Source organism: Gasterosteus aculeatus, chromosome 20 (genome assembly GCF_964276395.1).
Source record: "Gasterosteus aculeatus chromosome 20, fGasAcu3.hap1.1, whole genome shotgun sequence".
Taxonomy (NCBI): Eukaryota; Metazoa; Chordata; class Actinopteri; order Perciformes; family Gasterosteidae; genus Gasterosteus; species Gasterosteus aculeatus.
In genome coordinates, this window is record NC_135707.1 from 12,804,532 (window position 1) to 12,831,213 (window position 26,682).

Consider the following 26,682-nt stretch of genomic DNA (forward strand, 5'->3'; position numbering starts at 1 on the left):
TAGAGAAAACCTACCGATGTAGATATGTATATCTGCACCCTTTGTCACATTCATCCCCTGGGTAATCTAAGTGCACAGAATCCACATGAAAGGCTAACCTGTATCAGCCAAACCCAAACGTATCAGCCGAGCTTCGGAGCAGTGGGCCACTATTAACACATTTGTACATTGTACAGATGGCGGATCCATTCACCTAGCGACCACAGTAAACAGGTTTTGCAGTGATGAAGATGAGCAATTTTGCCACCATCCCAGTACTAAGAGGACTGTTTCATCACCAAAGCGCTCCAGGAGTAAACAATTATGCTGCCTGTTTACGTTTGCTAAATTGCCTAAAATATATTCTAGCTAAAAAATAAAATGTTGCTCATTTACAATATTAATAAAATCATGAGCACATTTAAGGGTCACTTTTATTGGCTGAATGATAAGGAATAGCAGTAATAAAAGGCTGTTTATACATGAAGACACAATTATCAGTTCAAAGGGTAAATTTTCTTGGGCTTCATCCCAGGAAGACTGATTCCATTTTATTCCAGCCCGTTGTGCTGTATGCTGGCTGTCTGCTGTTCAGACAGTCATGTTTTCCCTTCCCCCTCTCCCAGACAGGCCCTTATTATAGGGGGAAGGGCTGGTTTAGGAGCAGTCAGCCAAGGGCCCTCCAGCATAGCTGATGAGCATGTCTGTCTGTCTACGTTATGTGTGGGACTGTGTGTGTGTGTGTGTTTGTGTGCGTGTGTGTGCATGTATGCATTTGGTTTAAATTCTACGGATAAAATGTAACCACATGACATGGCGATCTCTGTAGTAGGACCAGCCACTGTATCTCTGCCTCCCACAGATAGATATACACATATATATATATATATATATATTTCATTATTATTGTGGTATAAGACAACAAGCTGTGTACCAATGCAGTAAGAACCCTACAGCATGTTCTAGTTATGTGGGACTTCCTCGAAGCAATACATAGGCATGCATTGTGCTGCATGAATACCAGTGGTTGTTTCATGGAGTTATGCGTTTTCTCATGTTGTGATTAAATAATTAAATGAAGATAGCAAGACGTTAAAGACGTTTGCTTTCATAAAAAAAAGTGCTATATTATGCAATGAGAAAAACAGTATCATTTAAATGAGCACATGCCAAATTAGGTGATTGCTCATGTAGCGGCAGCGGCATCTATATGTTAAGTGTTCATAAAAACACGATTATCAGGTTAAGAGCTACATATACAATATTACGCCATAGGACCTATAGCCTCACGCCATGAGGTCTGATTCACATTAACAGACGGATAATGGGGAAGGAGATGGGTGCAAGAAATGAAACAGACAACACATTTGAATTCAACATTTAGTTACGAGTGTACGAGAAGCAGCCATGCTTGCTCTTGTGGAGGAAATACACTGAGTGTGCACTTGTGCATCATCCATAAGTGATCTTACGAAGTGGCTTCAACTAAGCCGTTGCAACATCAAACCAATAGGCAGATAGGTGCATTTGTTCCAGGCTTAATTGGGTGTTGGTGACTAACTGATTGTTCAAAGTAAACACTGTTGATATTGCTTTATTTTTATACCCACCATTTGTATCATTCATGGAGATGATATCTTAAGTGTGTGGTGCAAATTGTTCTAAAAGCTCCAGCACTTCCCTGTATGTGTGTGTATGTGTGTGTGTGTTAAACTCCTCTAAGCTGTATAGCCTGCTCAGTGTGCAGTCTCATGGCCGGCTCAGCTGACTCCGCGGTGGGAGACGTGCAGCAGGCAGCCGGAGCAGAGCGGACTGACTGCTGGAGTCAGTGGCCCAGTAAAACCACAGCAGGGAGGATAAGAGCCCCGCCGGAGGGGGGGCGAGAGAGGCATGACTGTATCTCTATGTCCTACTGTCTGTATAGGTAGCTGATCTGCGCTCAGGCAACGGGGGCTGGATGGTGGGGTGGATTAGTTGATAGTAGAGTATATTTCCCCTCACTGTTTTTTCCTTTAAAAAAACATGTACTATATATATTTTATTTCTTTTTCTTCCTTTTTGATATTGCATAACACCACGTGTTTGGCGTTTCTGTTGTTTTCAATTCACAGACTTGTTGAATTCATTTTTTATCATGCATGGCTATTAAAAGGAGGACACAGTGTTCTCTTGAGTGTTCTAGCCTCCACTTGACTGACTCTCCCAGATCTGAGATCTTCCTGTATGATTGTACTCTCCTGCAAACTGGAACTTCCCCCAAAACTGGAACTCACAGCGATGTTCCAGGTGGTTGTGACTGAGAGTAGTTTCTGTGTGCCTGTCTGCTGTGTGTCTGCCAAGAGACTAAATAACTAATCGGTTTGTGTGTGGGGTGTGTGTGTGTGTGTGTGCGCAGTATAAGAGGAGGGTGTGTGTGTGTGTGCGGTATAACAGGAGGGACTACATTTTGATCCGCCTGTTCTTGTGGATGTGGAAGTATAGTTCTACATGTACACAACAACATTAAGATCCCTTCCTTTTTTACCAAAACATTGGCAATTAACTATGTAATTAGCTGTGTTAAGGTGTTAATAGACTGAACTGATAATTAAAACTGAATAATATCACAAGTCTAGATAATAAAACTAACAAACTTGCATGCACATGGAATAAATCAACTGATTTGAATGTGTACTTAAATAAGGGGTGTAATATCAAGTAATTTAATAATAACAGTTTAATGCCAAAATATAACATTACATGTTTATTATATATATATATATATATATATATATATATATATATATATATATATATATATATATATATATATATATATATATATATAATAAACAAGATGTATGATCTTACAGGCCTTCTTTGATCTCAAATGATGCTCTTTATCCTTGTATGTGTTGCCATTAACTGAATGTATCCGCTACTCTGTGCATTAAATAACAACAATACCATTTTCGGTGCTGCTGCTCAAACACAACATATAGTCTCAGCCAATGGATCCAGGAAAGTTTGTTGACTGACTGACTGACTGACTGATGCTACACTTGACACTGAGTAAACAGTCTTCGTGTATTACTTAATAAGTGACGAAGCAAAGATTTTGACTGATTGTATCGTAAGTGGCCACTAGAATAAAAGAAGAGAGTGAGAGAGATATCTGAATAGGGGGAACATAAATAATACAATAATAAAATGAATGAAATAAAGACAAATACATATTTGAAAGCAGATACTTGACTCACTTAAAACAAATAAAAATAAAGTTAGTGGGTTTCAAAAAAATAAAAGAAACTAACCTGATCCCAAACGATTAACCGTCGTGCCTGTTTTAGTAACAACACACATCCACCGGCCGTCCACAGTGTTTTGCGCACATAGTTGTTTGACTTTGAGAGGGCGGGACTCTTTGGAGAGCGAAATGAACTAGGCGCGGCCAAAAGGCGCCCCATCCATCTATCACACGTGTAGACAAAGGGGGACTCCACAACACAAAGCTGGATGCGCCCTCTCAAACTTTTTCCACGACGCGCGGAGAGGCGCGCAGAGCGAAAAGCCTCCTGGTGAGTTGTCTCCTGCCTTTTCCTTTTCTCCCCGCCGCGTTCCTTTCGAATTGATTTCCAGTTAAAAGTTGCCGCTGTAGTTGGTGCGTCAGCGCTCAAACTTGGGAGCACAAAGCGGGGCGAGAGACACCGAGAACCAGCGGCGGCGGCGAGGAGAGAGAGAGGGAGAGAGAGAGAATGAGAGCGAGAGGAGCGCTCCCCTTTTCCTTTGTCTGATGCGGGGCGCTTTGAGGGGAGAACTTGAGGGGATGCTCAGGCACGCAGGCATCTTCATTACGCTCAATATTACAGCATATGATGCTTAAAACGCGTTGTCACGGAGGGGAGATGGAGTTCCTGCTGCCGCCGTATATTTGCGTCTCATGGGGATGTTGCGACGCACCAAGACAAAGCAACTGCCTGTCAGAAGTTTGCGGAGAAAATGACCTGTTATGCACGCAGAAAAAGTAGTATTTGTTATTAAATAGTTTGTAACTAGTCCCCAACCCCGTGCAAGGGTTTTTATGAAAGTGTGGTTTGTGTTCTTGCGAAGTTGCCAGTGCACTGAGGGAATTCAGGACAATGCAATCAGGTGTAAAGTAGCTAAAGAAACGAAACGGCGACAGAATTTAAACCTGTTGCTCGAATGTGGAATATTGTTTGGAGTCAAAAATGATAGACACGCGTTATGTTTGTCCCGAAAAGCACCAGGAAAGTTGTTGTAGTTGATTAGAAAAAGTGCAACAGGTACAAGTCGATGCAGCGTCTTTGTTACAGTAAAGGCTCCTTTGTTCTCAGTCATACAAAGAAGACCGGCCGAAAGGAGCGCAAATACACAAGGAATCTACTTTTTGTAAAGCCTGAAATGGTTTTCACGAGATATGAAATATTTTCAATTTAGTTTTTTTGAAGAAAATTGTTGAAAATTGAAGAATAAGGTTGTATTTCCCCTTTTGTCGTTCAAATGTTTAAATCCCGCCAGAGTACGTGAGGATGAGTACGCATACTTACAACATCCAAATGTCTTCTTGATTTAATGTGAGCTGAGTAAAACATCTTAAATCACTTTACATGATTTTTTTAAAAGTTTCTTCATCATGTGAAGGTGTGGCCAAATAACTTGTTTGGATTTCCTGCATTCCATAGTCCTGGGCTTCAACTTTCGAGTCAATTTATCAATTTGCATTTACAGGATTATTTTGGTATATAAAAAAAAGTGTGGTGTTCTTTATAATAATTGATTTTGGATACGTTTGTTTTTCCAACTTTTTACAGCACATACCAACTTGTACACTGCACAGCCTGACAGCTAAAGTTTTACTTGATTCAACATCATTTTTCCAACAATGTATGACTTGGTTTTCTTTTTTGGAATACCAGTAATGAACACTTGCTTTTAAAGATTTTTCTCGATTCCTCTGGGATCCGTCCTTAGGTGAATTTTAACACCAGATTAACCAGCAAAAGGTTTTCTTCAGTTGGAGGTTAAAGAAAGGAAAATATGAGGAAATCACACGGAAGATGTAAAGTCACCCACCAAGCAGCTTTTAAGAAGAAGACGAGGATTAAGAGACTGCCGTTTTTTCTTTTTGGAGAAGGTGAGGACCCATCTCATACGGATTTAAACCTCAGGAGGAGCAGCAGTGCCATGCGGGATGCATTTCAGGCACGCATGGATATCTAAAACTCATGGAGACACTTTAAGGCTTATAAAGAATGTGCAGTGTGTCTCTCCACAAGACAGCATGCCACCCCAAAGTCACTGGGAGAGCAGGATATTGCATCTATGATCCTCTTCGGCCCTCCACAATGGTAGGTGATATTACCTTGAACTGTGACTCTTGCTCTTTGTTTCTTTGTTTGTAGGGTTTCCCTGCTCACTTGAGAGCGAGCACCAGCTAACGCCACAAACAAACACAGAATACCAACATTTTTATCTGAATTTCAGTTGAATTTTGGTAGAGGCTGAGGTGCCCGTATGGCTTTATATATATGTGAGAAAGTTGTTGTAACCAAAAATCAAGATGAATGCGATTAAAACAATAAAATGAAACAAATCAATGCTCCGCGGTAACCATCGTCATTTTAGTCACTACCAATTGTAGTCGTCAGATAATAAACTGTTTGTACTCTAAGGGTTTTGCCACAACTGGGGAGTTTGACTTTCACACTTGCAGAAAACACACTGAAAAACACGTTTAACCTGAAGTGCCTCATGAACATAATCCAATTTACTGCATGTTATAGAGTATTTGATTGGCTGTAGACAGTTCATGATGGATCAGTGATTTCATAAGGTTGCACATTTCCCTGACTGGTCCAACATTCCATGCAACTTCTTTGTCTTTAAAGTCTCTGTCTCAGCAGACTTGACTTGACCAACCCGGTGTGTTTGGCTTATTTAATTCTCTCATAATCACTTCTTCTTTGTTACGTGACATCCAATGCGTATTACAGTTGTAACTTGTCCAGTTGACCTCAGTCGGACCCATAATACCAATAAGGGCGTAGCAGAATAAGAGCTTCAGAACGAAGAAGGTTCATTTATTTCCCTTTCAACCTGTGCTTGAACAATATGTGTGCGTGTGTGTGTGTGTGTGTGTGTGAGGGAGCGCTAGAGCAAGACTCAATAATCAATGATGTCATTAAGAGCCAATGAGAGCGCACAGTGGTGCGAGTCAGCACTCAAGCTCCGCCTCCGGCCTCTGTGCTTTGCAATCCACATGTTCCCGCAGCATCACATTGTCCCCATGCTGCAGAGAGAGCTAACACAGGGATGTGGCCCGTGGCTGTGTGCTCTCATGTTACTGTAATCTACCGTGTTTTTCCCCAAAAATAGCTTGTTTTTCACTGGAAGCATATGGAAGGTACAACCGGAGGTGTCAAGAGGCATTTTTTTGTTTACATTAAAGATTAGCCCAAAAATATCTTCTCCCCTTGAAACTTGCAGTTGCAGGATGCAAAATGCAGGAAAAACATCCAAACAGAAAAGTTAAATTATTGAAGTCTTCAACTCAGTCAACGGATTTTCTATTTTTAATGTGCCAATAAATTAATTTAAGCTTTTATTGCCTAAAATATAGAAAATTGATCATAAAAGATTGCGTGAATTCAGCCCAAATCATCCGTTTCATAGGCAGAAGGACATAATTGTACCCGACAGTATCTGTGTGAGCTCAAGGTCAATTTACCAGGAGAGCTTTACGGTTCTGATAGAACGTCTCTGTGCTGCTCTTTTGGAACAGGCTCAGGTCACAGTTTGTAAATGACTGGATCAGTGCGAACGGGGCTCAGTAAACAATGTGACACCTTTTTTGCTTAATTGTTGTAAAATCTAATTTAGTTTATGGAGTACAGAGCTGGATGGTTGTCTACAATGTCAAGCACATGTTATATTTCAAGTGTCAGCATGGTAGCTTCAAATAGGATTAAGATGGTCTAGTTCTCCTTTAATGCGCAAAGGCAAAAAGAAAAAAAGTTAAGTCTGCTTCTTACATTTAGAGCTCTACAACCATTCTGCCCTTCCATTTAGCCGGCCTATTCTACTGTGGATTATAAGTATGCAGATTCAGTACGGTACCCAGTTAATGAACTTGTGAGTAAAACAGATACATCAGGTTTAGCATAACTAATCATTATGACAGGCCCAGCACTGAGCTCTCAATAGGCATTGCATGGTATGCTTTCTGCAACAATACAGTGTTCTCCACAGTGTGTAGCTTAATTACATTGCTTATCTGTAATGCTATTATCAAATACAGGCAGAGCTTTCATAACATTTACCATTTGGTGGACGCTTTATGAGCAAATGCATTTCTTTTTTTTTACGGACGTCCCAGTTGGAGTTGAACTTCTAAACCTAATCCATTGAGTTACTCGGGACAACATTTGCACAGCAATCTGTGGCATCTTCCAGCTCTGAAGTCTCAATATCCTTCTAAGCTGGAATGCTCATTAAAATGGGCAATGGTTTCACAACATCTTTGTCCCTGCAGCATATGCACAACTAAATCTGCCCCAACATAATCTCTCATCCCATCTGTATTTGCTATGACATTAATATTAAGTACTTCATTTTCTGGTGAAGCCTGATTAGGACCACAAAGCGTATTACTGTGTGGGAGCAAAGTAGACCGACTCAGACATCCATGCATTCTAGTCTACGTAATTCTTTTGTAGTTATATTTCTGTAACACAAAGCATGTCCGTGAGCTGGCCTGATGTTATGCAAAGTGCATTGGACTAGAATAGGCTCGCAACATTAAGCCTAGAATAACCAATCACTACAGTAAGCCTAATTCTCTCAGACATCCTGTGGTCAGCCTTGGGGAAGCCATCAGGTTTAGTTTTAAACACCATCGGACGTAGCCTGTGGGCATTACAGGAAATCACTACAATACACGTGTGCGTATACACTGGTTAGATTTTATGGTTCATCAACCAACAACAATACAACTCTTACAAGATAAGCTCCAATCTGTTTTTGCAGTATTTGATACACAAGAAACACTGTTAACCGATGGCCGATGGTACTTTATGCATTATTTAATTTACACTATTTCTGCACAGAAAACACATGGGGTTTGATGCTCCAATACAAGTACATGGACAAATGCACGTTGAGCTTCATCATCAACTAACTCATTTATATCTGTATCAAACTTGACAAAAAAAGAGACTGAATTGATGAAAATGAGAACCCCAAAAATGGTTTTAACAACGATTCAATCTAATTTTACTCATCAGCTGACTTTGTGTTGATGTTCCCTTTGTGCAAGTATCAGTGACTCACACAAATACACCACACTGTGGGTACAGTAAATTACAGTGCAGTGAAACATTAGGCCAACCATCACTAATCGGGACGACAGTCCTGATTCTCCGAGCTACAGGCATTCTTTGGTCATCCTGTTGCAAAGCATCAGAGCTTAGTTTTACACCGGGCGCCTGTGGCCGCGAGATAAGTTAACAGGCTGCGCTGGCATGCTAATACATACCCGCACATGGGGGGGGCAGGGCAGGAATAAATGATTTCTTTATGACTGCGCACAAGGCAGAGCGCTTGAAGGAGGGGAGGAAGAGATAGAGCGGGAAGCTATGGACACGAAGCGAGGAACAGAGACATGGGGGTGAATGATGGGCAGCAAAAGAAGGAGGGAGAGAGAGAGAGAGAGAGAGAGAGAGAGAGACGGAAAGAGAGAGATGTGGGGAAAGAGAGAGGAAAAAGATAAGATACGAAAAATACACATAGTAAGCTATACAGTGCTTTTTATATCGGTCTCTCTTCCGTTTATAGTAATTATTTCACCATGACAAAGTGGGGTAGTCATTTTATGTCTGACTGACATGTCTCCGTAAAATGGAAAAAATGACCAAAAGGACGGCTAACTGAAATGTATTTTTTTTGCAGATAGGAAACATTTAAAAGGGTCATGGGCAACAAAAGGCTTTCTTTGGCAAATATTAGGCGTAAAGATTTATTTTACGGCTTCAACCGAAAAAATATTCAGCTTGTATCGAGCATAGTCGGACCCTTTGAGGGATTTAGTCCTAGTTTGAAATAACCAAATCATGCAATGAGAAATAGCTTTTGGATGTCATGGGGACGGAAATCCAACTACAAAAATGTTTTTTGTAAAGAGGAAACCAGTGGGATGAATTCGTCCATAACATTTAGCTATTTTATTATTATTTTGGGTGTTAATGTCTTTCTTTGTGCCAAGTCTTTCTGCCCGGTGCACATTTGCCCACTGGGATGTGAGTCAAGTCAAGAACAAACGACAAACAATTGCCGGGAAAATCAGTTGGAAAACCCATAAGACATATCCAAACTCACTGGTTGGGAGCTCACATGTTGTCTTGCTTAGCAGGCCAGAAATGCCCCTGAAGATAATGCTTTGTTCTCCTCCCAGCACAGGCGCGGATATAAGAACACAATTTCCAAAACGAGCTTCAGCCAGTGGTCTGTCTATTACAGGTCAACTTATTACCTCCATAAATGCACAGCATGCTGCTGTCTGGGGATGGACTGATAATCCCTCTAAAGACTAGGGTTTTATCAAAGGCTAAATCTGCTCCTTATCAAACACACGCACACATGCACATACACACACACAAGGAAAGACATTCATCGGGAATATCCACATGGTAACACACAGACAGACCGACTACACACGCACACACACACACACACACCCACGAATATGAAGATAGACCGGCCTGGTAGACAGACAGCCACACGTGTAAAGACCATGGTTCTTATCGCAGACAAATCTGTTATCGTCTGGTTGTAGATTAGGAAGCGGTGATTCCATAGACACAAACGCACACTCGTCATTAGAGGATGAACACTGGCGGCACTCTGAAGGCACACTGCAGTTAAGGATCACCAGTGCAGCTTACATTTACTGTAATGGTTTGATATTACCATAAAGACCCAGAAAATCATTTTGCTAACAGCTTTCACTGTATGTACGTATCTCTGTTTTTACGTCCCACTTTCAATAAATCTCCTTTCAATCACCGGCAGTCCATTAATGTGCTGCCTCTTCCTCAGTTTTGTTTCGTTCAGCCACAATGACTATATTTGTCAACTTGATTGACAAATGGGGATTTTGGAGGTCCTTATTAACAGTCTCTATTAACAGATTTCCAAGCAACCTTTTGCTGGTTAATTTGTGGCAAACGGTCCATTCGATAACTTATACTAAGAACATGGTCACGGTGTTGTGCTTATGCTAACACATTGCAACCCGTAGGCTTCAAACTATGACACCCTCCATGGCCCTGTAGTGTTGGTTTAGGGTGGCGAATCAAATCCGCTTTAAAAAAAATCCCTACACTAAAATCCCGTGTTAGTCTTTTTCGGGTGTCTGTGTTTGTCTTCTGTGGGAGTACGTGGTCATGCTATGTCGCTGCTTTTCTCCAAACACATCCATCTGACCTTTTCGTAGCAGGAACACGCTTGCCTGATTAAGACTACGACCTGTCAAGCCTCCCACCTCAGGAGGATCAGGATAGCTGCCAAATCCTTCTGCTCTCGGTTTGTTGTTTTTGGTTGACCCGTGGCTCTGGTTCTTCTCCTCACATGCAGGTGTGTGGGAGTTCAGATGACGGGGCCTTTTCTTTCTCATTTTCTTTTTTGTTCTCAATAATTATCCACAAGGGGCAAAAGAGAAAGACTGTGAATCACAGTGATCCATTTAAAGAGCACAATCCAATCCTGCTGCACTGACTGTATCTCTAATCACTAGCTGAGAGAAAACTTGAAACTACTCCAGTTTCTGCTGCACCCATTTGTGTACAAACACCTCTACATTCAGCAATATGAGTTTTAATATGAATATTGCTGCGTGGAATGATGATCTCTGCATGCTCTTGCTCATTTACCCAGTAAAGCCAGCCGGACGACACCCAGAGCTGAACAAGGTGTCGACTGGACCAGGAGTTGTTTGAATATGTTTGTACGTCCTGCTTTAAGGACCCAGTCTGTAACTGTAGTTTTGTAGATGTTTTGTCTTCTGAGCTCTTGATACTATGCACACTGATCTGCTGAATCACCGTCCCATCTCAGACGCTAGTCCTGCTCTTAATTACAATGCTGCATGATGCTGGACTGGCATACTCTAAAAGGACCAGAAAAATGTATCTTGCTTGCCATGCGATTCTTACAATGGTCTGCATCAAAGATCTTTTTGTGGGTAAACCTTTCTGTATGGATGTGCCATTTCTAGCCATGTGATGGCTAATGTAAAATGTTGGGCTTCCTGGAGGTAGATTATGCATCAGACTATGATAGCCTTCCCATAAGTATCTGCACTGACATGATTTTCCAGTCCACTGCCAGACATAATCTGAGTGCCTGGAAATGGGCTGAATAAGCTCGAGTAAATGCCTCGTTCTCAATAATGTAGTACAGTGCTTCAATGCTGGAGGAAGCCTGTGTGCTAAATAGGGCTGGAAGCAGTTTCTTATCAAGAAATGTTTGTGCAAGAAAAAAAAGAGTCCAGATTGCAATTTAAAATTGAGGCTTTTTTTTTATAAACAATAAAAAAATAAATATGCTTTTATTGTCATCTGTGATGAAGGCTACTTTCATATTATTTCAGTGTGTAATCTCCGGTGGGAATGTTGCTAAATAAGGCCGAGTCATGCATACTATGCGTCAGCCGTTAGCCATTCTGTGTTGCCAGCGCACAAGGTCAGATGTCCTCGGTAGATGTCCTTGCTTTATCAAATAAGATTCTGATTCGTACCGTGCACTATGTGTGCTTGAGACTCGCTGAATTTGTCACTGACACACACACACACACACACACACACACACACACACACACACACACAAGCCCAGCCCACACACAATGTTTGTTATAGCCTGCGGCAACGTTCACAACACCTCAACACTCTTATTAAGACAAACAAACCAGTGCCGAATCACAGTGGACACACATTTCATCCCAGACAAGGTCAAGACGTCATCTTCAGCATGAGTTGAGTAAGCATGAGTCACGCTTTGAATTATGCATCAGCCTCTGACGAGCAGGCGGCGTTAGCTTTCAGATAGCTCTCAAAGGGTGGAATCGCATGTGACCCTGTAATCTGTGGTCATGTTACAGTATCCCTACTTGGAATCCAGAAAATGCTTACAATCCAAAAATGAAACACTCCCTAAAGATGTACTTTCGTCTGCGTCTAATTAAATCCTAAAATGGACACTTCTCCTGTGAGTAGCTATCTTACCGTCAGGATAATAACTTGTCAGCAGGAACAATTTGCTCTCTCTCTCAAAATTGAAGCGGCCCCATGTAAACACTTTAATTGGCGTAGACGGAATTAAGAATATTAACATACAACTTAATTGTACAGTATATTAATATGACTCATTTACTTTTATTTCAAATTACGTGCCATAAAACCTGAGGCAGCTTAGAGGAACGTGACTGGCCAGATTACTCTCACATACAAAATGAATCCCTGTGTACCAGTCAGACTACTTTGCAGTCTGGTTGGGTATATAATCCACTTCCAGCCTCAACAGTACGTGTTTAACGTGCGTCGGTGATTCTGTGTTCATTTGCGTGCCACTATTTCTCCGGCTGTCGGTTTGTTTGGTTGCCTCAGTTGTCGTCTGTGTTCAGATAGAAATCAGCCACCCAGCAGCCTCTCTGATGTCCTCGGCCGCGCGCGGTAACGAGAGCTGCCGACGCAGTGAACTGCGGCCACTCAGACTCAAAGAGAGTCAGTATGAAACACGCTCTCTCCCCCATTTTACTCCCTGTCTTACTATCTGTTTGACATATGTTCTCTTTTCTTTTTGCCATTGCCCCCCCCCCCCCCCCCCCGTCCTCTCTGCCTCTTTATCTCCTTCTCTGACTTAATTATGTGGCACACGCTCCGCGAGATGTTGTTGTGCCGCGTTAGAAAAATGGAGAGCGGTGAGCAAGCTTCCTCCTCAGTTCACCCACAGTTCACCCGGCTCCCCACTGACAGCAGTGATGCTAGACAGAAATGCAGATTTAACAATGACAGCGACCACGCCAGCCACAAATGTTAACAGTTCTCCTCAAAACTTCAGGGACCATTTTGAATTCTCTTGAAAATGTAACTGCAGACTTTTGGACGAGGGTCTTTGTTATTCTTGTCTCGGAGGAGTGTGGCAGACTGATAAAATGCTGTCATTTGGTGCTGACTCGTCTGTCCCAGGAGATTCCAAAGGATCTACAAATATAGCCAGACCTTGTGAAAGCAATAAATATATAAAAATGCTGCACTCAGTGGCACCGTTAATCAAAAAAGAAGAAAAAAAGAGCGCATCCTGGGACAGTCTCAGCATAAGTCCCATCAGTCCCCTCTCAATGTCCTCGTGGGAACTCGATCAACCCGACAATGAGGTGACTCATTGATGCCGCCAGTGTGGACGGCTGGTCATCTGACGGGCTGGTTTGCCGCCTGTTTCACAGCCTCAGCTTAGAGGGTGTGGTGGACAGACAAGTTGTCCTTGTCATGCAGTATTTAGGACTGTGCCCTTACGCGCATGTAAGAATCCCTGCCGAGTTATCAGTCGGCGTGTACGTCTCTCTCACCATCTGGAGCTCTCACCCTACTTGCACACCTCCTCTTTCACTTTTTCTATCCCCTCTAGTTACACTTTGACTTTGCCCCCCCCCCTCCCCTGCCTCTCTCCCTCTCTGTTACGTGCTGCTATGCATGGCTGTCTTTCTGTATTTGCACTTTAAGGTTCCTCGGGCCAATGTGGTCTGCCTGTCACAGTTGGGATGCCTGTCTGTCTTTTTCTCTCATCCTCACTTTATACCTTGATCTCTTGCTGGATGAGTGTCTGCTTCTATTTCTCTCTCGGTATCGGTGTCTGGCTGTGAGTCTATGTCTGCATCTTCCTCCCACTCTATACCTCTCTCTGTCTCTCTCTGCCTGCATTACCGCATTTGAGCATAAATGTCTTACCAGTAATGCTTTTTTCAAAATGTGGGTTTCTTTCTACTTCCTGAGCTAGACACTATAATCTCGCAGGTTGCAGGTTCCATGGCTTAGGTGCATTAAATCAATATTTGTGAGCAAGGCTATTGTCCCTCTCCCCCACCATAAGAATATACATTTTGAAAATGGGTTATGGTCCTTTTTAAGTGATATATTCTCCGTAGCTGACTTTAGGCTCTGTACACACAGCTTTTTCCTTCTCTTATATGACACAAAGTAGAATATATTTGTGCTCAAGATGTAACCTTCCAACTGGCTCTGAGAGGAAATGGTGGAAGGAGCAGGTGAACCTACTGTTTTGTACACAGTAAATCTCAATGGACAAATTGTGATGTAGTGTGTTCTTGCTTTGCCTTTGTGTGTGCCAGATTGTTCTGTCCCTTGGTCTCCATGTGTTCATGTCCATGTGCGCACGGTATCTGTCTGTGCATCTGTGTCACTATATGTTTGTTTAGCTACATGTCTGTGTTTTTTACTTGTCACATGTGTTTACAGTGTGCGTTCGCCTCTAAGTGTGTAGTCCCCCCACCGTGCGTCACCGTTGAGCTGCTGAGTGTTTGTGTGTGTGTGTGTGTGTGTGTGTGTGTTCGGATCAGGATCCCAGTCGACACGTCAGGTCGTTGACGTGGACTTTCCGCTCAAGAGTCCAAACCATGGGAGCCATTTTCAATCTGGGGAGCCATAAAACTAAATCTCCCATGGAGCCGTGATCGGGGGGTGGTGCGGTTTGGGCGGTGGAGGGGGGTATTTTGAGGTCCAAATGTTCTTATCTCATGCACTATTAAGCGAGGCAGTGGGGTGTGTGGGTAACAGGGTTTAGAGTCCGTCTGTCACAGCCTCAGGGAACGCACACACAGACACAGACACAGACACATGCATACATGAAAAGTATGCATGCGCATAAACACACACAAACACACACACACACACACACACACACACACACACACACACACACACACACAAACACACCTCTTTCTCTCATTTCCTCATTTGCAGACACAATTATGCACAGCCCCTAAGGCCGCTGTAGCTCTTGTCCTATACAGCCTTGGTGCAGGTCAGAGGGGTCGACTGTGGCTCTCACTCCATTAATCACATCTGGACAGCTAGCTGCTTTTTTATGTACATGTTTCCACATGCATTTAAACTTTATTCAACTTTGACTTGAGGGCAACGTATGAACCTAACGATGTCTTTAAATATTTAATTTGATCCAGGAATGGATGTAATTGAGAGGATAGTAAACGTGTATCAAGACAGGATTTTGTTGTAAATTGATTTTGTTCAGCAGTAATTGAACACAAACATTTTCTTTCTACTTGTTTCTCTTAAGTGTTTAAACGCTAACAGAGCTTTAACCAAATTCCGACCCTTCAGAAACTCTGAGACATTTGTGTTTTCTGTCATTTTTTTATTTTATTTTGTGATCATGATCATGTTCATATTTAAAATTACTCCAATAAAAGTGCATAGTAAATGTAAAAGCACAGTCTGACCTTAAATAAATAATTTTTTTCAGCTTGATTGCCATCATTTATGTAACAAAATGTCATGGGTGACTACAACATTTACAAGATCCTGGCCATGCATTGATTAAATAAACAAATGAGGGCGTAATGGTTTTGACACAGAGTTAATAATAGTCGGTGCGCTTACAAACTCATGCTGTCATCACCCACCTTGAGCCGGAGGGAGATACCTGAAGAGGCTTTGGCAGAGCAGTGCTGAGTCGTGTGAGGTGTTATCAAAACGCCTGCAGTGAAACTGGTGTCACACTGGGTTCATTGTGCCTGTGCAGGTGCACGTGTGTGTGTGTGTGTGTGTGTGTGTGTTTCGCCCTTGACTGTTGACACTCCCACATCCTGGGGAATAGTAGTAGGGGGATTTTGATGGCCGGTGTGTGCGTGAGAGTGAGAGAGAGGGCCTAAAAATAAAAGATTATCATCCCTGAGAAAAATAACATCACTCCTTTTCTCAAATGCTCCGTTTTTTTTCATGCACACACACACACACACGGTGCATGATTTCAGTTAACAGCAGGCATCAGTTTTTCACCGTAGTCGTCCAACATCAGGTGTTTCTCTCACAAGGTGTCTGTTATATGTGTGTGCGTGTCGAGGGAGGGCAAAGACACAGAGCGAGAGAAAGGGGGAGGTGTGGGGGGGGAGCTATTTGCGTCTCTTTGTGTGAATGCCAGGAGAAGTGATGTTTGATGTGTGCGTCTGTGTGTGTGTGCGTGTGCAGATGGGAGTCTGGCAGTGGGTGAGGGGTGCATTTGTGTCATCACGATCAACATGGAGGCAGGGGAGAAAGGAAGTGAAGATGTCTGAGCATATGTGACTCTGCTGTAGCTTTGTGCGTGAGTCTTTTCCATTTTTAATCGAAGCAATATGCCAACTGTGTGTGTGTGAGTGCGTCGGGGGTGTGCGTCAGTATATTCACACTGTGTCAGTGGCCCCCTTGTGGTCAACACTATACAACATTTAACCCACTTGACAAGGATATACATACAATTGAAAGGTTACCTGCGGTCACTCGTCCGCCGTCGGGCCTCCTCTCCAGTGGATTCTCTCTCCCGCTCGGCTTCAGTCTGAGCTCATTCAAAAAAAACTCTGGACCAACTCAGCATCAAACTTTTGATTCAGCTCTTCTACTTTGTTTCCAGGTTATCCAGGACTACGATTTATTTTTTGGGACAGTCACACCAAAAAAAAAACCCTCGCCCACACTTCATGCTGTAGCTGATGGAGTAACGCAGGGAATGACAGACTGTGTGTGAAGTGCTAAGTGAGCAGGCTACTGCAGCCTCTCACAGCCTCCGCCAACAGCATGTCGCCTTGGCAGGAGAACTGTCCTCTTTTTTTTTTTTTTTTTTGCACAGCAAGCGGCACCACTGATCAAATGTGCTTGTGTGTCTGCATCTGTGTATGTGTGAGTGAGACCGGTGTAGTTGCCACTAAGTATTTCTTAGTTTGTTGTGAACAAGGAGTTTTAGTCTGAGGCCTGCTCGGATGGCGACAAGGGCTCCAAAGAGAGCTGGCGTTGAGATTTGTAATCAGTCTAACTCACCTTTCAGGTGCCAAGGAGCGTGGACGTCTTCGGGTGCGTCCAAACTCTCATTCCGCATTACTCAGATAGTGGGAGGGGGTGAGCACAGACCAGCGAACCTCAAAGTGGGTTTATCAACAAAGCACTTTGAGGAAGAAGGAGGTGAAAAGTTAAAAGTAGCAGTAGGGATCTCTTTTTGGAAGTTTACCTCGGAGGGAGCTTTGGATCAAGGCCCAGCTGGGTGACTCCACGTCTGACCCAATTCCAGGGAAAAAAGATAGAATGCGCACCAATTTCAGAGGTAGAACGAGTGGGAGGGAGAGAGAGCTTGGGGTGAGAAAGATTGTATTGACTTTTAATCTCCGGCTTTATGTTTGTACACATACTTTTCAGAAAGGACACAAATGCCCTCAACATAACTGAAAGAATGAACCCAGTTGAGCATCATGATGTTGCCTCATAGTCTCTGGGATGTAACTGGATATGCAGCATGTGAGTTAGGCCCGGCTCGCACGCTGCCTTTAATTAACCACCTTTCAGCCTTATCACAGTTTTGTACAAGTCAGACTGTTCAATTAATTAAGCAACAAAGTTGCAATCTCAGCCAGATTTTCTAGGATGTCTCGGGGCTGCTTATAACATGGATTTATTTTGGTTTTCTAAACTCGGAGCAGCAGGCCTAATTAGAGGTTGAGTTTGGTTGAGTGGTGTTGGCTGTAACACTGAGTTTTTATCCAACCTGAAAGCACACCAGAGTGTCGTTTTGGTGTCTCAGCAGAATAGTGTTGATGCAGCTGTACTGCCCGGAACGCTTTTCCTGCCACTCGCCATTTCATTTTCATGCTATAAAAATATCATAACGTGTTTAGAGAAAGCAACCTTTGCTGTCAATAAACTCCAAGCACAAAGAGAAACCCAGTACGCAGTTATCCCCTTTTCAGCAAAAAACAAATGTGTCCATTCCTTTTGATTTGAAGAAAAATGCAGGAACTAGATTGCAGTAACAGGTTTTTCAACATTAGCAGAGGCGTAGTATATTTATATTCATCTTTCACAACCACATCTATTAAATACCCGAAGAATAATGTCATTCTTATTCACATGCCTTATGAGCATCATTATTGTATGCGACGCTCTTCTGGGATGTCGCTTTGCACGTACAAATAATCTGCATTGCCCAAAGCAAAGACCCCAAAGTTGAGCCAATTAAATGGATCCAAGTTTTCCTCACGTCTGGTTTCAGTCCAGCGAGGTTTTTATGAGGGCATATTTCACTGACTCACTGGCAGGGCTGAGCGGGGAAATCCTTCTCTTCACGGTCTAGTTGGGATGACTGATGCAAATATGCCGCTGCTGAGTCCAGACACTGACACCATCATCACACTGACCCAGTGGGGGAGAGAATGAGAGAGAGAGAGAGACACAGAGAGAGGAGGGGGGAGGGAGAGAGAGATGTTCCGCGTCATTTCTTACTTGCAATATTTTTTGACTCCACATTTTTTGAAGTACTTTCCAAGATCGTTAAAGCTTTGAGCCACGCATGGCAGCCCCTATGATGTGGAATGGAAGAAAAGATATATTTCGTTTTTTTTGGACACTCAATAAAGAAACAGAACAGCTTCAGATCATTTATGATGTTATATTGTGTGTTTCCTGTGCAAACACATGGAAATTGACACACACTGTTGCTGTTATAACTAGCTTGCTATAACTGCTATATAACTTGCTATAACTAGCAAGTTGTATGCTGGTCGTCCTTTTGTCATTAAAGCAGCTATTGTTTTTTGTGTAATTCTTAATACTCATTTGAAGAACGGTAATTGTATACATGTATAATAAATGCATGAATGAATGGATAATGGACATTTTGGGAGGAAATAATACTACAGCAGGATATTCCATTAATATGAATCTCTATCAAAGGTTCTTCTCCCCCATGTCGGGTCGGGTCTCTACTGTTCTTGTTTGTATTCCATGTGAGTGGTGCTGGCCTTACTGCTCGTTAACCTTTCTTAATACGACCAGCATGTATTAATAACACTTAGCTCAAAAGGTCAATCGATGTGAGTGTGTGTGCGTGTTTGTGTAATTGTTTGTTGCAGGAAATGCTTTGCAACCTATAGGTGGCTGCGTTTAGATGGTATATGGGCTTGTCAGAGAACCAGTGAGGGTAAATTGAATTTGCTCCCAATAATTAACCAGGACTGATGGTTTAAGTTGTGCTGTGCTTATGTTTCCTGGGTTGCAGGGGAAAAAATCTTGCTACTGATATACAATCAATTGAATTGTGTATCATAATGTGTGTGCTGGCTCTGCATTTGCCGTTTCATTAAAATAGTGCTGCTCAGCCTTTGGATTCCAAGTGAAATTTAACAGATTTACACACTGCATAGTGATTAACTGCATAATTAAATTCAGTTTGACTTCAAGAGATACTATAATTATTGTAAATGCGTATATCTGACCGGTTTAGGGGGATTGAATCGATCGTCTTATTGCGATGTGGGATTCTGAATCCAGGTTGACCTTTTGAATGTTACAATGCTTTGCAACGTGGCTCTTATACAAACTAACAGCACTTCTCATGTTGAAGATATAACTGATTTATATCAACAGAGAAAAACAATGAGAAGTACACAATAATGATACGAGATGAAGGCATCAACATCAAAATGATCTTTTATCCACTTAATGAGGTGTTTAGACGCTTGTTTTTGCGTGCCTGACTTTGGCCTTCATGCTAAGCTAACATGATCCGGGCTGCATACTAAAGACATGATAGTGATATTTGTCTTGTTATCTGAATCTCAGCAAAACAGTGAGCAAGCATTTCTACCAAGTTGTCACACTATATCCTCCAACAAGATTACTGACATTCAAATATCATTGGGAAGGGATCACTTCACAGTATGAACAAACATAAATACAGTGACCAATATCTGTGAGCAGCAAAATGTTCTATCAAGTAAAAAGAAAATACTTCTATGCCGCCTCAGATTGCCTCAGTAAATCTGTACTTACAAATTTCCTATTCCGGGTTTGCGAGGCCGCTCCCTGGTGTGACTTTGGTGAGCGGGTGTCAGAGCCCACCTGATGCCACTCCTCGTATGTCCTGTGACGCATGACTGTCCACTATGAAACCCTGAGGAGCCACAAGAGAGAGATTCAGTGATGACAGCACATTGTGTCAAACAAGCATCAGTCAAAGGTCCAAATTGTTACCGGTTGCATCAAAATGAATGAATAATTCAAAGCGCATTCGTTTAGTTTTAATTTTTTTTCACGTCGGCCAACTTTTTGCCATGAAGTAGGAGAAATTGTGATGAATAATAAACCATCTTGCTTCAGTTGTATTGATTATCAGCCAGAGCATGATGGAAAAAAAACAGTAAACAGAGCTAGAGTTCAAGACACACAGACCTACACAAATGGTGTTTTTCACAGTCTGGCTGTACGCGTTGGACTGTTAGGTGAATGTGAATGATTCACTCAAACACGGCTTCACCCTCCAGGCGAATGCGGCACTCAGAAAACCCACCGTTTCTTGCAGGTTAAAATATATTAACCAGCCGACCGTTTTGATGTTCAGATCAGTGACTTTTCAGAAGCCTTTCAGATCTTTGCAAAAAGGCACGCAAAGTTCAGCTTTCATTTAATTACGACCCACCAAAGACCCAATTCTGGGTCCTAACCCATGATTTAGGAAAACAGCCGACACAACCCACTGCGGATGAACATTTCATGTTTTCACGGTGTCTGATTTCCAATCTGACTGAGGCCCGATAACGGCAACATTGCCGTTACTCATTCCCTTAGATCCCCTGCCTCAGACTCGGCTAATCACATTTCTCTGGTTGGGTTATTTATCATCGCCAGCTCTGACTGTGAGTGATGCTTGGCTAATGGGTTTAGCATTCAAATCTGCTGGCTTGATGCGACGGAATCCCAACAAGGGTTGTCATTCCTGTGGCGGCAGCAGCTTCAGAGTGGCGTAAATAGGAGGGAAATGAAATTGGTGAAATCTGTATTCATGGCACGGTGGATTTTACGTTTGGTTAGATTTTTATTGATTCTAAAGGTCTCGAGATGAAAAGGAACAAAAAGAGAGAGTGAAAGAAAGAAAGAAGGAAAGCAAGAGGAGAAGAAACTAGACTATTTGTGCTTACAAATCAAAGACGGACGTGTCCGTCCAAGCTCTCATGTGCACATGCATAAATCCACAAGTAAACCACACATACTTTTGCCAGCTCATTACTTTTCAGAGGAGACAGGAGTCAGGACAAAGAAAAACATCATGTATTGTCCAAAGGAGAAAAGGAAAAGAACAAATCAACTAAACTAAACTAAAAGAGAGAGGCTGTCTCACCGTGTGGTGTGTCAAAGAGGCCACGTGGGGTTGAAGGACAGTTACGGTTAAGACAATGATTATGAGACACAAAGCGACAGCTGTGTGTAACTCTGCCTGCAGTTTTTTTCGTTTGCACCTGTGCCATGTGGTAACATCATGCGGTATCATATTGTTATGTGCAATCTGCCATCTGACAGAAGTGTAAATTATAAAACAGATGTTAGTCAGTCTCCATCTATTTAGTTATGATACGATATGTGCTTTAGTGTTACAGATTGTTTATAATGTTTGATCTAAGACCATGAATTAAGTGGGAGCATAGATAACGAGACAGTGTGCACGATGGTGTGTCTGCGTGTGTGTTACCCTCTTCAGTGTCTTCTGCCCCAACACCTGTTCCATGTACGTAGCTCCAGATGTGTGGAGGAAAGGCTTCATGTGGCTCATTGGAAACGTCCTGGACACCCGTTACCTCATTGGTCGTTATAACCCAGTTACAAATACTGACACCCGTCCAACAGACGCTTCTTTTTAAACAGCAAGTTTTATGTTTACTCTGAAATAAGGCAGTTATGAGGACAAGTGATGTTGTGATGCAGCAACGCATTTTGACCTTCAACCCAACTCCCTCGTATACAAATTACTGATCAATCTTATCCATTATCATCCAACAGCGAGTCCGGACAAGTCTCCTTGATCTGAGTTAAAAAAAGAAAAAAAACCCTGGTGTTACGAGAGAGTCACAGCACGAGTGCATGACCTGTCTGAGGCGGAACAACCCGCTAGTCAGGTAGAGTTTGACAGCGTGTGAAGCACTCTTGTGTGGCCTGTGCGGTGCGGGCATGTTACAGCAGATGTTGTGTTGGTGGTTGTTGACAAACCAACAGGATGTGTGTGTGTCGAGGGACGTTCTACGGTATCTTCCAATAACGTACTAACGTTATCTCGTTATATTGTTTTTTTAGTCCGTTTTTTTCAGGCGCATCTCTTTTTGATCCGCAGCGTCTGATTGATCAGATGCTTTCACCTCTCTTTCACCTGTTAATCTTTCACGCTTACTTAGTTGCCGACACTGCTTGATCTCATTCAGGTTTCATTTCAACATTCCTCCGATTAGCCCTTTTTTCTACATATTCATCATAACAACCATTGATGATGATCATCTCCCTCTGTTAAATTATATTACATTATTCATCTATATATAATTTAACTTAATAAAACCTTGAGAGGCATTTCATTTTCACAATATAGATATTGTGATGGTCCTTGACGTTGAATGGGACCCCTTGTTTTCACGTATCAGTTTGGATTAGTGTCTGTTTTATGTCCGTTCGTGTCTATGGGATGTTTATGTGTCTCAGCATGACTTCAAGTCCCCCCCTCGGCTTTGCAATTACCGTTCTTTAAGCTATGACTGGGAATTGGAGTTCAGGAAAAAAAAAATCACTGTGGCAAACACGCACCCGCACGCATAAGCACACGCATGTACACAAACACAAACACAGTTGTGAATTCATTACTTTTGGGAACATTACATGTACTGACAGTAATGTGTGGCCATTGCGGCGCCACACCACCCCACACGGCCTGTGAAGAGAGAGAGCAATGCTCCTAATTATTAAGTTAAAGCCCTTCTGTGACCATTGCAAAGATTCATGTTGGAGAAAAACACATGGATGAAACATACATGTCTACATGTAAGATTTCAGTGGATTTCTGCTTGCGGAAATACACATCTGACCGGTGAAATCCTTTGTTTTGTTGTGTGGAGTGGACACGGCTCTATTAAGGAGGAACCTCATTCAGCCTTATTAGGAAAAAGTTCTGGAGAAAAATGTAGATAATGTCAAAGCCAACAGCGAAACCCAAAGACTGCAAACAGGGGGAACGGCTTCCCTGGCTAGTAACAAAAATCCAACACTGCAACACAAATTCACAGCGGATCCAGTATTTATAGTTGTCTCAATGTGAAGATTTGCACTTCTCACTTCTCATTCTTCTCACTCACACATTGGAACAGCATTGAGACATTACATCACTGATTTATATTGATCGAAACGTATCTTAGCATACGCATGTTTACTCATTATATAGGATGAGATCTTAAGGACTCACAGACACACAAAGAAAAAGAAAGTTAATACAATGTTAACCTCGGGTTTGCTTCAAGGGATCAAAGGAGGGTATATCTGATCCATCTCTCTGTCTTTCTTATTCTGTTTCCCATCTCTTTCTCTGCTGTCGTTCACTTCCATCTCTTTCTTTAGATGCCTTAGTCTTAGTTTAGAGGAGCTCTTAAATGAAAAAAACTTCAAGAAGTAAATGTGCGCACTGATTACCTCCAGCAATCTGTCAGCAAAACAACACCGCTGAACTCACACTCAACTTCATATCAAAATGTCACAAAGTTTGTACTTTAATAAAGGTCTTGACAGAGTTCATCTACTGAATTCACTGAGTGACAGAAACAGACACAGCGTAGACAGAAAGAAGAATATCAAGTTCCAAAACTCACATCCACTTCAATTAGAATGTCAGAGAATGTCACTTTATTGTAATACGATTTCTGACGGGAAAAAGAGAAGAAGAAGAAAGCAATAAATGCAAAAAGAGAGTCACAAAACAAACATTCATTTATAGGAATTGCCACGAGTATTGCTGTGGACGTGCATTTTTGTTTGGTCAACCATTTTCAACGGTGAAGCCACATGTTCTCTATTTTTACTTCAGGTTGCGTATGCGCCCCTGAGTGTGTGTGTGTGTGTGTGTGTGTGTGTGTGTGAGAGAGAGAGAGTAGAATACAAAGGCAGACTGTGATTCTGGCCATGGTTGAAGTCATTCCTCGAATGAGTGTGTGTGTGTGTGTGTGCGTGTGTGTGTGTGTGTGTGTGTGTGTTATTTTGTGACAACAAAGCCACAGATTATTGCACATGAAATGTTATTCATATGAAGCAGCTCTGGCGTGACTATCCCCCTGCTACAGAACTCAACAGCCTGCTGGAGAAACACAACAGAACAAATCTCAGTGAAAATAACTTTTTCGAGGGAGATGCTTGCTGCAGTTGACAATGAAAGTGTTCTTTTAATTAAAGCAATTATCTACATACGTGTGGAACAGTGGCGTGTGACTTTGACTCTTGTGTTTCTAGAAACCCATTAATAGGAAAAAGTGGAGGAATTTATCTATTGATTCTGCTCAAAAGCTTTGATCAGCCATAATGTCCAAATATTGTCCTGATTGGATTTTACATAATGTGCATTCATTCACCATTGGTTTAGCTAGATTGCAAGTAATTATACAACTTTTTCCCAAAAATGAAAAATCAATCGTTAACAGAAAACAAACAAAAACAATATTTTCGTAAGAAACATGACTTTACTGCACCAGATATTTGGCCAAATCTCTAAATGTGTTGTCTGACTTCTTAGTACCTGAGCGGATGGACATGTCTCCTCTCTGCTTTGCTTACGTTTCCGGCTCAGTGGTGAGTGCATTTTAGTGCATGCGAGTCCCCGTTGTGCACCACTGGCTTTCTTAAGGGTGCCGCTCTGCACTGCGCTGATACGGCAGTCACCGCTGACAACCTTTCCCAGACCCATGAGGTCGTCACAGTAGCATAACGCCTAATATCCAGCTCCTACCTCAGGTAAACACGGGCAAAATCAGCACTAATGCTGTTAGTTGCTGTGTTTGGGCGTTTTTCGCACCATTAACTGCTGGCCGCCGGCTCAGCCGGCTCAATGTTGCGAGCTGTGTGGTGGCAATAGATTCACTCCAAGGGTGATCAATACAAAATCCAACCACTCTTACAGCGCTCCAGTGACCATATACAAGGCAAGTCTGCAGGGTAGCTAATCATGGTGGAAGGTAAGCATGCCACCTACATTTTGTTTTGGTCTCTGCTGCACAAGTGATTCCGGAGTAAACCAAGCACATTTTATGATGCAAACAAAACCATGATTCACTTTATTTAAAGTAGTTGTTGTTATGCGGCCGGTGCTTCCTCCAGCTGTGTGTTTATGTGTCTGATAGCCATGAAGTGGATGTGAGGAGTGGATGTTGCCATTGTGACTTCACACGTTGGTTTGTGGACCACAGGTACAACTGTTCTGCAAGAACGTCGCTTGGTTAATCGTGACGAGGATTCTCTGTTGCAACTTATTCCTGCTTTAACAGTTTGCATGCTATGAATGTATGGAACCAGGAAACATGGACACGATTCAACATTCTTGTGTGGCACCCCAAAGCGTTATTACGCGCGAACAAATTTCCGGCTAGAGATAAAAGCCGTAAAAAAATAGACTGATTGAAATGCTGACTTGTTGTATCTTGATTGTTGTAGGAGTCCCTAGAGTGCATGCAGGGAATTTTGGAGAGATTACCAGCTGTGTTATCAGTCCAGGGAGGAAACTCTCACAAACAATCAATCCTTCTTCTCAGTTCATCACAATTCATGATGATTCATTCATCTCCTTCCTGTTTTTCTCTCCTTCTCTTCTTTTACCTAGTTGTGCTCTGAGATTTCTACCCTCTGCTGTTTGGGTTTTTGTCTTTTTAATCGCTGTGATCTCCATGCGAGTTGCTTATAACCCCTAAATGTGCCACCTCTCCACGCTGACTTATTTTCCCTGAGTAACAGTGCAGAGAAATGTATTCACGTTCATGGCGCTCCGACATGCTTATCTTTTATTTCCCTTCGGATTTTTTTTTTTTTATGGCAGTTCAGTTTTGTCAGATTTTATATGGTGAGAGGTAAGGCAGAATTGGAAACGGGTTCCACTGTTGTCTCTGTGCAATGACGTTTTAATGCTGTGGTTTCATGTCTTTTACTGTTTTATCCTATTTTGAGCTTTAGCACCAAGTCTTTCACATTTAAACAAAACACTTGTCACTTATTCTCTGTATGGTAAATTGAATAATAAATATTTTATTGGTTTGCTCTCAGCTGCACTAAAGGAAATGTAAAAAACCTTGCGCGGCTCATTGCTCGCATGAAACTCTGGTAATATATTGGTACAATAACAAAGGGAAAAACTGTGCAAGACATTTTCCTTTTAATAAATAAGATTCAAATGTCGCTTTTCCTCTTTGCAAAGTCCTTCAACTGTTGCTAAAAAAGTATCCGTTGCTAAGCAACTTGCGAGTGGTAAGTTGCATGTTCATATTAAAATCATGTCCAATGTGGTTGCGTGTGTTTGGACATTTTAAACCAGCAGGTCTGTCAAAACTACAGTCAACAAGCTGTTTTATTGCCTTCTAAATTTCCATTGTGG

At 42.1% G+C, this 26,682-nt stretch overlaps 1 long non-coding RNA gene across 1 annotated transcript in view; it reads left to right on the plus strand.

Moving 5' to 3' along the window:
* The first annotated feature begins 3,390 nt into the window (after window positions 1-3,390).
* Window positions 3,391-26,682, plus strand: part of LOC144389717 (uncharacterized) — a 64,994-nt gene continuing 41,702 nt past the window's right edge. Inside the window, exons 1-2 of the long non-coding RNA XR_013453863.1 lie at window positions 3,391-3,536; window positions 4,791-5,327. This is a non-coding gene — a long non-coding RNA (uncharacterized LOC144389717). The remainder of the gene's footprint in view (window positions 3,537-4,790; window positions 5,328-26,682) is intronic.